General features: G+C 36.4%; 1 protein-coding gene across 3 annotated transcripts in view; it reads right to left on the bottom strand.

The window, feature by feature from the left end:
• The window catches only part of RALYL (RALY RNA binding protein like), a 736,599-nt gene that overhangs the window by 577,439 nt on the left and 146,858 nt on the right, over positions 1-12,302 (bottom strand). The window lies entirely within an intron of this gene.

Raw genomic sequence — 12,302 nt, 5'->3', positions numbered from 1 at the left:
GTCTACAGAGGGCCCTGCTCTCCTAGGCTCAACTAAACGTGCAGCAAGCATCACTTCTGCTCCACTACATTGCGCATCACAGACTCAGTTCAGTCACGGACCTCTTAATGGATGGCCCTCACTTTCTGATTTCAGGGTCAGCTGCAGTGATGGTTGTGGCTCTATATAAACTGTTGGCAGAAGCTGTTTAATACCACGAAAAGGAAATAAGGCTTGTTTCTTTGGAACTTCTCATGTTAAAAAAAAAAAAAAAAAACACATGACAATCTTCTAACAATTACCAATTTGTGTTTCTTTATTTTTAAATGATTCCCCAATCACTATAAAGGGATATATAAGAACACTTAGCCTTTTACATACTTTAAAAATATCCCATTCTATCCCTAAGGCATGTAGAAATTGGGAATGAGGTCCTTCTCTGATACAAAAGAAAGTGTTAATAGCTATCCTTCCAATAAAGTTATTTACTTATACATTACTTTTTTACCAAACACCATTTTTAAAATACAAGTCTACATGTGAAGGAAAAAGGACACTGGAAGAAAGAAAAATGAAAAAAAGTAAAATAAAAAAGCCTGGGTTGAAACTGTAACCCAAACATGCATCTTGCTGTTTTGCACATTTTCTAGAAGTGAAAAACCGTCTCAGCTCCAGTAGATCTAGCAGTCATCACAAGTGAAAAACAATCAATTTCAGTGTCCATAAGGTTAAAAAAATCAGTTGCTCAGAAATATGACTATTCCAAGAACTGTGGACTGAGACAACAGTCTCCTGTAATCCACGTAGAGAAGTCACTGGACTATAGAGACTGTAATCAATCCCCAAAAATAAATACAGAAAAGCTTACAGGATGATTTTACATTCTCACTGAATATCCACATATGCCATATGCTAGACTATTGGGATTATTAGATTTAGTCCTGCTCATGCACAAAATCTCCCTCTAGAAATTAAACTTTGTCTTCGTTTGTTTTTCTCTATAGGAGGACAGGAGCTGGAAATGTTTATTTAATTGCACTTGTTAGACTTAATCATTATCCTGTATGTTTCAAGGACCTCTGTCTCAGTTTTCGCAGAAGGCCCAAAAAGCAGAAGCCAAAATAACAGGGCACGTGCTCTTATGTTCCCAATGGAAACGTTTGCCCACCAAGTAAGATGAGCAAATGATTTGGCAAAATCAGGTCTTGTAAAAAAAAAAAAAAAAAGAGGAAAAGACAAATGTTAGAAATATTAAACTACTCTTTGGAATAGTCAAAATGATGGCATGGTATTTTTTTCTGATCTCCTTGCAGGAGTGAAGGGGAGAAGATTGCTTTCCTTCCCGTCCAGTCAGGTAAGAGAGACAATTCAATACAAAATTTTTAGAATTTTGTATTGATTTGATTTGTGTCCCTCACAGTTTGCACAATAGGTTCCTGACTCATAGCCTCCAAAGATTCTAAGATAAACTTAATGGAACTGCCTGCTTACCTGTAGAGGGAAAAGAAACAGCCATATTAGAAGGCAGCTGTGCTTTCAAAGACAACAGAGCAAAAGAGGAGTGCTTCCCATGGACTGAGTAAATACTGACCATGCAGTATGCTGACGGACTGAGACAGTTTCATCTGGGAGCAAGGAAACATCAGCAGAGAGAAGATGGATATGCATCCATCACATTCAGAAGCTGAGAATATGTCATAAGAGGCCAGCAAGAGGAGAGAGACTACTGTAACCAGAAGCTCTTGTGAGGAATCTCTGAAGGTTATGGAGATGCTCCACTGGAGTATTCTTTGAACTTAGTAAACCCAGAGATGAGCAATGCCACTCACTGCAACAACAGTGATGTGTGGCTTTCCCTCCCTCCTGCCTCTCCCCTCTGCCAACCCTAAGGAGGTCAGAAACAAGAGTTAGTTGACAAAGAAGCAGCAGTGAGGGGTGGGATAAAGTACAAAAGAGAGAAGGAACAGAAAGCTATCTGACATTGCCTTCCTCTTCCTTTACCATGATAGGCATCCAGTCCAAAGTAGGGTTGAGTTGGATAAGAGGACAGGGTTTAATTTAGAAGATGCTTGGAATTCTGACTCTAAATGGGACTGGACTAGAGATTGTGCTAATGGAACAAAATATCAAATATTTTAGAATTTATTCTTCGTAATGCCAAAATGTAAAGATCTAGAAAGCTGAGGTTGTGTTCCAGACTAAGGTAAAATTAAGAGAAGTGACAACTAAATGCAATAAATGATTCTAGATTGGATTGTGGATATAGGAAGAAAACAGCTATAACACACATTACAGGGAAAATCAACAAAATGTATATATACACTAAGTTAAACTTCTTGATTTTTATAATTACTCAGTTTAATTACACATAATATTAAATGTGAAGTTACAGTTTTAATTTACTTTAATATGTAATTATTTAATTATATATTTTATATTTATAATTTAAGAATTATGTAAAAGGATGTTCTTGTTCTTAGGAAATACATACTGAAGCATTTATGTGTATAAAATAACATGTTTGTAATTTGCTCTAAATTTATTTCTCTAAATTCATTTCTATATCTCATATAAAATTATATATAATTGATATAAGTTACGTACTATAATTTGATATAAAATTTAATATCAACTTTTCACCTGTCAATATTTTTCCTGATGATCGAATACATGACTGATTTAAAATACAGAATATGGTGAGATAAAAGCACTAAAACTGATTTTTTTAAAAGATGGCCTGGTATTAAAATATGGCCTAGTGAGGTGGCTCACACCTGTAATCCCAGCACCTGGGGAGGCCGAGGCAGTTGGATTGCTTGAGCCCAGGAGTTTGAGACCAGCCTAGGCAACATGGCTAAACACTATCTCGACAAAAAATACAAATTTAGCTGTGTGTGGTAGCATGCACCCATAGTCCCAGCTACCCAGGAGTCTAAGGTGGGAGAATCCCTTGACCCCAGGAGATGGAGGTTGCAGTGAATAGAGATCGCCCCACTGCCCTGCCACCTGGGCAACACAGTGAGACCCTGTCCCAAGGAAAAAATTAAAAAGTTAAAACAAGACTCTTTCAAGCTGTCCCCACCCCTCCTGTTCAAATTCCAAAATAATTAATTAATTAATTAATTAATTAATTTGAGGTATATACTCTAGAGGATTATCTACATCTGGAAATATGCAACCATTGACTTTTCCAAAAAGTGGGATTACAGTCTCCAACTCTCATCTAAGCTTTCTGACTCAATTATAGAAAGCCAAGCTCATCTGATCCAAATGGGAGCATGTCAGAATGTCTGAAAATGGAGAGTCAGCAGGCTTTCTAGGCCAAGTCACCTGTATTAGAAGTTGACCCGACCAGATAAAGAGGATAAGGGAAATTCCTTTGGGCTGCTATTAGGGAATGGGGAGTGGGCAATGGGTGGTCATTTCAAAATCAAAGCAAAAAGATTGTATAAGAGTCTTATCTAATATTTTTTCATTTTAACTAAGATTACATGCCTATATTATTTTCCCTATTAGACTGAGATGTTTCTAAGGGATAGACTATGTTTTAATTGATCTTAATAGTTTTCACTGTGCCTAACACAGTGTGTTTTATTTGCAAGCAGACCACAAATATTAAAGAACACCTAGGGCATGTCAAGTGTTTTATAGGCACTTTCATCATTATCTCAATTATATTCATGGCAAGACTGAACAAACAACTGAAATGATATAGTGAGGTGTCCAACATTAGCACAGTAAGGTAAGAACATGCACTGGTTATTCCAAGTGTTAATTCAACATTAAACTTGAGACCATTCTCTTGGTAGGGAAAACAAAAAACAAAAACAAAATAACAAGTAGGACATAAGCAAATATAAATGGATTCTAAAGTAGCTATGATGAATCCTCTGTAAAATATCTGAGTATTTCTGCATTCTTGTATGCTGGAAATTCTCTTTCTTAGCGTAGGAATGTACTAGAGTAAGGCCTGCTTTCCTGCTTAAGTGGCTTGAAATAACAGGGCTGCTGATACATTTTTAGGGAAATCACCCGGGGACCACTGTGAGATTTAATTGTCTGGGTTCACTTCTGAATCTTAGTTTAGTTTCCAGGTCACCTCCCCTCCAGCTTTTTTTCCTCTGAATCCAAAGAATGGCCTCCAGAGGCTCATCTTTGCTGCCATTATCTGGGCATACTTCCACTAGTCTTTCTCAGCTCATGGATCCTCTTCTAAAGGTCACTAGGAAGACAGGTGCTGGCAGCAGGCAATAAAAGAAAAATAAGAGTTTAAAAATTATAAACTTGTACACATAAAAAAGGGGAAAATATTATTAATAACAGTATTCACAAAATATAAATGGAGATAAGATTTCTCTTTATTACCTTGTTTCTTCATTGACTGGTTTCTCGTTTTCTGTAAGACTGACTTTTTAAAGGATCCAACCCTGTGTAATCCTCCTATTTCCATTTCTCATGCTCCAAGAATTCCCCTGCCCCTTTGTCTTCTGTCTTTTGAGTCAGACCTTGTATACACATATACAATAAAACACTAACCAATTAGGTCAAACTGTGTATAATCTTTACATTTCCCTTTCTCAGTCTATGGATTCTTTCCTGTCCCCTGTACCTTCTTTATTCTGTTGTTTCTTAAGAATCAAGCTCTGGATACCTCCAAAACAAAGAAAGGTAATGTGAGAGGCAATCAGACCAATAAGGCTGAAAGAAGAGTCAGATGACACTTCAGACTGACATGTTAGTAAAATGCCCTTCTCTTCTACACACATAAGTCATGATATTTTTCTTACAAGGAAAAGAGCATTATTTGAGGGAGCCATGTTGCCTGCAGCAGTAAGAGAAAATTAAAATCCTGTAAGATGTGAGAGGCAGAAAAAAAGATTAAAAAGAGGATTCTAGACCCCAAAACATTGGCAGGATGGGGTTGTAAAATGTCAGGTCATGTAACTTCAACTATTTTAAGAACCCTATAACATAAACATATAATTGCACAATATTCAAATAATATAACATATGCCTTTTTACTATAATACATTACAGAGATTTAAGGAATTATTATGATTTGCATAACTAGAATATTTACTCTGAACCATCAAGAATAGGTAGAAGGTATGTGTTTTGATTACAGATTATGCTTAATAAGTCAGCATGTGTTTAATGCATATTAGAATTTATGGAAACACTGTCATTTTTATGAGAAAATAAGACAATTATATACTGACCTACTTTATGCACTGCTTTCTCATAGCTAAATTTACTTCTATGAAAAACATCTTGGGAAAAAATTAATTTATATAAGTCTTTCAGATAAGTTTTTGTTTTTAAATTCAGAATGCTGTCCTCGTCCCTGCAGTGAACCTTGGCTATGAGCATAGATCAACACTTCTGGATGCATAACGAAATACTAACTTTTGTGGAATTTCTGAAGACAGCTTCAAGAAATGTGGAATCCAAGTCCAGAGTCTGTAACCAGTCTAAAATAGTAATTATTTTAAAAGGTAACATCAGATTTTACTGAATCCCAAGGACATGAGGATTATTACAGTAATTTGATGCTGTGGCTCCAGTGCTACACATTATAATTGTACAATATAAGATGAGCCTTGTTCTTCTCTGTGACTCAGACACACATGCTCTTGGATATTGCCTTGATAGTAAAGACACAGATAACTGTTATGAATGCAACAACTCTCAAAGTGCGAAGATCAATATTATGGTGACTAGCTACTCTAATAGGTCCTAATAGACTACTGATATAAGTTCAGTCTTTGTGGAGATGATTGATGAGCCAGGATATCACCTTAGGCTAAGGATATGTTAGAATGTCTTATATACATTTCCAATAAGCAGAATATTCACTGTTCTTCCTGCTTATAAAGAGATTGAGTACATTGCATTCTTCAATAAAATCCACCTTAAAATATCAGTGTTTCTTCATCATTTCCAAGACCAAATGCTATCCATTTCTCACAGCATACAATGCTCTCCATGACTTTTCCTGCCAGGCTCAAGTCCTAGAACGTGTGCAAATGAACGCAATGCAGTTTTCTAGAAGTAGATGAAATGCTTCAAACACACCACCATCTCTGTACCCTTGTTCATGCTATTTTCTTTGTAATACATTTTTAGAATGTTGATTATGACTCAATTGTATTGATGTAATATCTCAAGAATCAATCAAAACCCACAGTTTGAAAAAGTATGATTGAAGGAGAAAGCTTGAGAAAGGAAGTGAGTTGGGTAGAATTTTGTGAAATGCCAAATTTAAATGCCAGTTAGGGGATAACAAGCCTTCAAAGATAAGCAAAATCTAGAGGCATTAGAAGAAAATTCAAAAGTGTGCTGCGATGGAAGCAAAGGGAAGAGTACTTGAAAATGAAACTACATTTTATATTTTACTTTTACTTGTCACTTATAGTAGCTGAATAATATCCATTTTATGAGTGTATCCTATAGCATTTTGCCAACTCCCAGCAGATGATAACTTTGGTTGTTTCTAGTTTATTCACAGTATCAACAATGCTGTGATGAGCAAATTTATGCATGTATCTTTATGCCCTTGATCTACTATTTCCTTAGCATAAATTCCTGCAACATTACTAAAATAGGTTTGTGAATAGTATAAGATTTAAGATGTGGTACACACTGTCAAACACTCCTTCAGAAAAACTAAAAATTATGCTCTTATAAACAGTAGATTAGTGTTGCTATCAATAGAGCAAACAGACAACCTACAGAACGGGAGAAAATATTTGCAAACTATGCATCTAACAAAGGTCTAACAACCAGAATGTATAAAAAATTTAAACAGTTCGGCCGGGCGCGGTGGCTCAAGCCTGTAATCCCAGCACTTTGGGAGGCCGAGACGGGCGGATCACGAGGTCAGGAGATCGAGACCATCCTGGCTAACATGGTGAAACCCCATCTCTACTTAAAAATACAAAAAACTAGCCGGGCGACGAGGCGGGCGCCTGTAGTCCCAGCTACTCGGGAGGCTGAGGCAGGAGAATGGCGTAAACCCGGGAGGCGGAGCTTGCAGTGAGCTGAGATCCGGCCACTGCACTCCAGCCTGGGTGGCAGAGCCAGACTCCGTCTCAAAAAAAAAAAAAAAAAAAAAATTTAAACAGTTCAAAAAGCAAAAAACACATAATCTCATAAAAAGTGGGCAAAGGGCATGAACAGATATTTCTCTAAAGACATACAAGTGGCCAATAAACAATGACAAAATATTGTACATCACTATCATCAAAGAAATGCAAATCAAAACCACAATGAGATACCATCTCACACCAGTCAGAATGGCTATTATTAAAAAGTCAAAATCAACAGATGCTGACAAGGCCATGGAAAAAAAGGAATGCTTACATACTGTTGGTGGGAATGTAAATTAGGTCAGCTACTGTGGAAAGCAGTTTGGAGATTTCTCAAAGAACTTAAAACAGAACCCCCATTTGACCCAACAATCCCGTTATTGAGTATATATATATAAAAAATCATACCACTAAAAAGATAAATGCACTTGTATCTTCATCACAGCTCTATTCCCAGTAGCAAAGGCATGAAATCAACCTAGGTGTCCATCACCGGTAGACTGGATAAATAAGATGGGGTACATATATACCGTGGAATACAATGTAGCCTTAAAATGAATGAAATCACGTCCTTTGCAGCAACATAGATGCAGCTGGAAGCCATCATCCTAATCAAATCAATGCAGTAACAGAAAACCAAATACTCTGTGTTCTCACTTGTAAGTAGGACATAAACACTGGGTATTCATGGACATAAAGCTGATAACAATAGACACTGGGGACTCCCAGAGTGGGGAGGGAGAGAGGGGGACAAAGGTTGACTAACTGTTGGGTACTATGCTCACTATCTGGGTGACAGGATCATTCGTATCCCAAACCTTAGCATCCTGCAATATACTCATGTAATAAACCTGCACGTGCACCCTAGAATCTATAAGTTGAAATTATAAAAATTAAAATTAAATTAAAACCTTATAATAAGCTGGGAGGCAAACAAAAGTGCAAGAGTTTATGGCTTAAGGCATTACCTTTCAAGTACACATTTGCCATGGCAAGTCTTTTTCTGTATCTACAAATATAACACTCTAAAGTGATTGCTGTTGACATGTGAAATTAAAGCTTACAAAGGACAAAGGTAATGCAGTAGGCAGTAATTATGTGAAGTACAATGTCTGTCAGATTAATGTAGAGTTAATGAATGACGCTTATTGTGTATTCATACTGTATGACAACTTCATGAAGAGCACTTAAAAATCTTCAAGTTTAAGAAAACCTAGGATGACTTGGCTTTGAAAAGGAGTCATTCTTAAAACTGACAAATTTCTAGGTCTAGAAATGGTGAGCTGACCCAGATGTTCTCTGCAGTTGTTCAGCAGTTGTCATGCCCAGACTGGTGTACTGTAGCACTTCCTGTTGTGTTGGCATGACAATGAACACAGCCAATATAATTCCCAATAATTAATGTTACTGCGATAAGTTCTAAGTGAAAGACTGTGAAAGACAGCCTCAAAAACTAATTAAAATAGCAACCAAAGCCCAGCCATGCTTTCACTGTGAAAGTGTGGTCCTCCTTTCCCTTCTTAAGCAAATTCTTTAATACCTTTTTGGCAAACTCTTTAATCATATTTTTTAGTTTGCTTTCTATACTGGTGGTAAATAAACTATTTATAGTGTATATTCTTCTGATTCTTTTGAATTCTAATTTCTAAACATAGTCTATATTAAAAATTTTAAAAAAGTGCAAAACAGAAAAACTAGGAAGATATTCAAAATAAATGAGCTGTTACTCCACACTTTTTTAAAAGGACTCCCATTAATGAATTCCTACTGCTTTAAAGCTTCCAAGAACAACTGATGAGAGAGATGAGGGGAATGGCAATTTTTTTTTTTTTTTTTTTCTGTTAAGGGCCAGATAGAAAGTATTTTGGGGCTTTGTGGGTCATACTGTCTCCGTCACAACCACTCAACTCTGACATTGCAGCAGGAAAGCAGCCATAGATACATAAGGCAAACAACTGGATGTGATTGTGTTCCAACAAAACTATTTCCAAAAAGAGGTGGCAGGCCAGATATGGCCCATGGGACCCTAGGTTGCAAGACGCTGGTCCATAAGTTGAAATTCAAACATACATGACCCTTTACATCACACCACAACCTGCCTCTATAGACCTATCTCCTACCACATTCCCTCTGCAGACTCCACAGACTGCCACTGTGGAATTGTGCCTGTTCTCCAGATTGTGCCATTTCATAATAGAGTTTGTTTTCTTGTGTATCGGACTACCTAGAATATCTTACCCTATACTTCACCTGAAAAATTCCTAATTAAACTCAAAGTCATTTACAAGTGCCTGGTCTTCCCTGAAATGCTTTTTTTCCCCCTCTCCACCCCAAACTGAGTTAATCATTTCCATTCCTGAGTTTTCACTGCACTATATTCCAAGGCTCTACCATCCCCTTTCACATTGCTTATAATCTTCCAGGTAAAGGCCATATTTCATTCATTTTTATATCCTCTGGATCAAACATGTGGTGGTATGTCAACCAAGTGTTTTTGGAATATGACTACAGAAATTTCATGAATATCGGAGGTGGAGATTGCTAGCTGCCTCTCAATCTCCATTAACGCTTCAGTCCTTACTCATAGAACTTCCTATTTTAAGTCAAGTACATGGATGCCTAGAATAAAGTCTATATTTAAAGCCTGCTTTGCTGATAAGTTTTATCCAATGAGATTGAGACAGAAATACTACATGCAGATTCTGAGTATTGCCCTTAAAAAGACATGGATTTTTCTATGGGAAAAGAAATTGTCTTTTTAAACCATTTTAATTTTGATATCTGTCACATATAATTGCATTTTACCTTAATTGTATAAAAATATACTTAATGCAGTAACAATAAATATATTTAATGTTTATGTTTTGATCTTGAAACATGTTGCTGCAAAAATATAAACATATGTATTTATTGGGCTAGTATAACATTATTTTAAAATATTCCTTTTCATTATATTATTTTAAAAGAAAAATAGCTAACATGTTTGAGGCATAAACTAAACAAATAATATTTAAACTGTCTACCCATTGTAGGGATTACTTCAATTAAGGAAAGTTAAGCTGTTAGCTAAGTACAAAGAGAAAATACTCTCATCTCTTAGAGAAGGAGTGAACAGTCCAATTGGGACAATAAGTGGTCATCAGCAAAGAAGCAATCAAGAAAGGCTGGAATCTGAAACAGCTTAAAATGGATCATAAGAGACATATTATCTAAAACATTATACTAAGGATTAGAGTAATAAATAAGTGGAATTGTCATTAAATTTTTGGCATTGTTATTCATACACATTACACATGGCATTATAATGTGCACACTCATATATGTATATTTAATTGTTAATAGTGAATAAATCTAGTAGTTTGTAATAAGTGCTTACTACTTATTGTTTTGCTTTGTTTTGAGACAGAGTCTTGCTCTGTGACCCAGGCTGGAGTACAGTGGCATGATCTCAGCTCACTGCAACCTCCACCTCCCAGATTCAAGCGATTCTCCTGCCTCAGCATCCCAAGTAGCTGAGACTACAGGCATGGACCAACACACCCGGCTAAGTTTTTATATTTCTGGTAGAGATGGGGCTGGTCTCAAACACTTAAGCTCAAGAGACCTAACCGCCTCAGCCTCCCAAAGTGTAAGAATTACAGGCATGAGCCACTGCACCCAGCCTATTTTTTAATAAATAAGTGACAACTATTCTTGTTCTGTGGATTTTCCATGAGAGACACAGACCAAAAGTTACCTGCTACTCATGTGGAATGGTGATAGCAAAGTGAGACTTTTGAATGTTAAGAGTCAGGTCATCTCAGATACTAACTGGGCAGTGTGGAAACAAATTGTCTTCATCTCTAACCTAGCAACAGAAGTGGACAAATAAAGAATATACAGGAGGACCAGATTCAGGTACAAATTTATCAGTAGTCAGCTCAGTGTTTGTCACTTGTCAAAAAAGTGGAGAGGCAGTCCTTGTCTATCTTTGAGACTGTCAAATCAGAGGTGGAGAATTTCTGAGAGATGACACTGTTGAAGAATTGGCATTGCCACTGGGTGGCTGAAATGAAGAAATGTCAAAATCCAGAGGAGTTGAGTACATCAGGAAACTGAGTTTAGCATATTTTATCAGTTATAAATAGTGATTTTACAGTCATAGCAGAGGGCATTAGGAGGAAAGTACAATTACTAAATTTATTAAGAATAAGGGAAATCTACAATTCAGTGAATAAAATTGACTAGGCTATTGAGAACAACTACAACTGATATAGTTGGTGATATATTTCCTGATGATAATGAAATTTTGAATATGGTATCCGAGAGCAAGTTGTGAGGTGCCCTCTCCCCATAACAGAAAATCTGTAAAAGTGAACTTGGTGACCTCCACTGAAAAGTTTCACAGAATTGTGGACATAGGAAACATTAAGGGAAATGAAACTTCTTTTCTACTAGTACAACAATCTTTATGCCACAATGAAAAAGGTGATTAAGAGGCTGGAATGGAAGATGTATACACAGTATGATTCAAGCTTCAAAGAACTAAGGATACCACGGAAGTGATAGTGTGGGAGGTACAGAGTAACAAGGGCCTTTACATGATATATTTTAAGATGCCTCCTGATGAAAGCACATTATTATGGTTATGAAGGAGGGAAGCATTAGTAACAGAACTATGAATTCAACACCTTCATAATCCAGCTAGGAGGTACAGTAGCTAAAACTTGATTCCTCAAGTGATAAATCTTCCAAAAGTTTACCTTCACTGATCTGTGGGAGTGGGAAGGGAGCAGGATTTTGGGAAGTAGTAATAATTCCATAATATTTCTATTAAATAATGTAAAACAAAAGCATCACTCCAGCAACCAAAAACTATTTTTTTTTTAATAAAACCTGGAAAAGTTTACAAAAAAACCTCCCAACTATTTACTGAAAAAATATAAACAGGGAATTGAAAGATTCCTAAAGGAATATAATCTTTGTAATGAAACTCCTTTGAATGGGTTCTCAATATATTGAGAACTTTAATATGTTTAATGGATTCTTCAAAAGAACTCCGCGAGGTTGGTTCTAAATGAGGAAACTGAAGTGCAGTATGATTTATAAAGGTCACTAGTAAATGACTCTAAGCTACACAACCACTCAAAGTTCATTTTGTTTGAAGTAAAGACAGTGAGTAATGTTATCCTCAGTCATAAAGAGGAAGGAAGGAAGGAAGGAAAAAAAAATAAATTAACTCTATATGGAATCAAA

The sequence above is a fragment of the Trachypithecus francoisi genome, unplaced genomic scaffold (assembly GCF_009764315.1).
Source record: "Trachypithecus francoisi isolate TF-2019V2 unplaced genomic scaffold, Tfra_2.0 Lachesis_group7, whole genome shotgun sequence".
Classification (NCBI taxonomy): domain Eukaryota; kingdom Metazoa; phylum Chordata; class Mammalia; order Primates; family Cercopithecidae; genus Trachypithecus; species Trachypithecus francoisi.
Note: the sequence above shows the minus strand (reverse complement) of the source record. Positions and strands in the feature narration are given on the sequence as shown.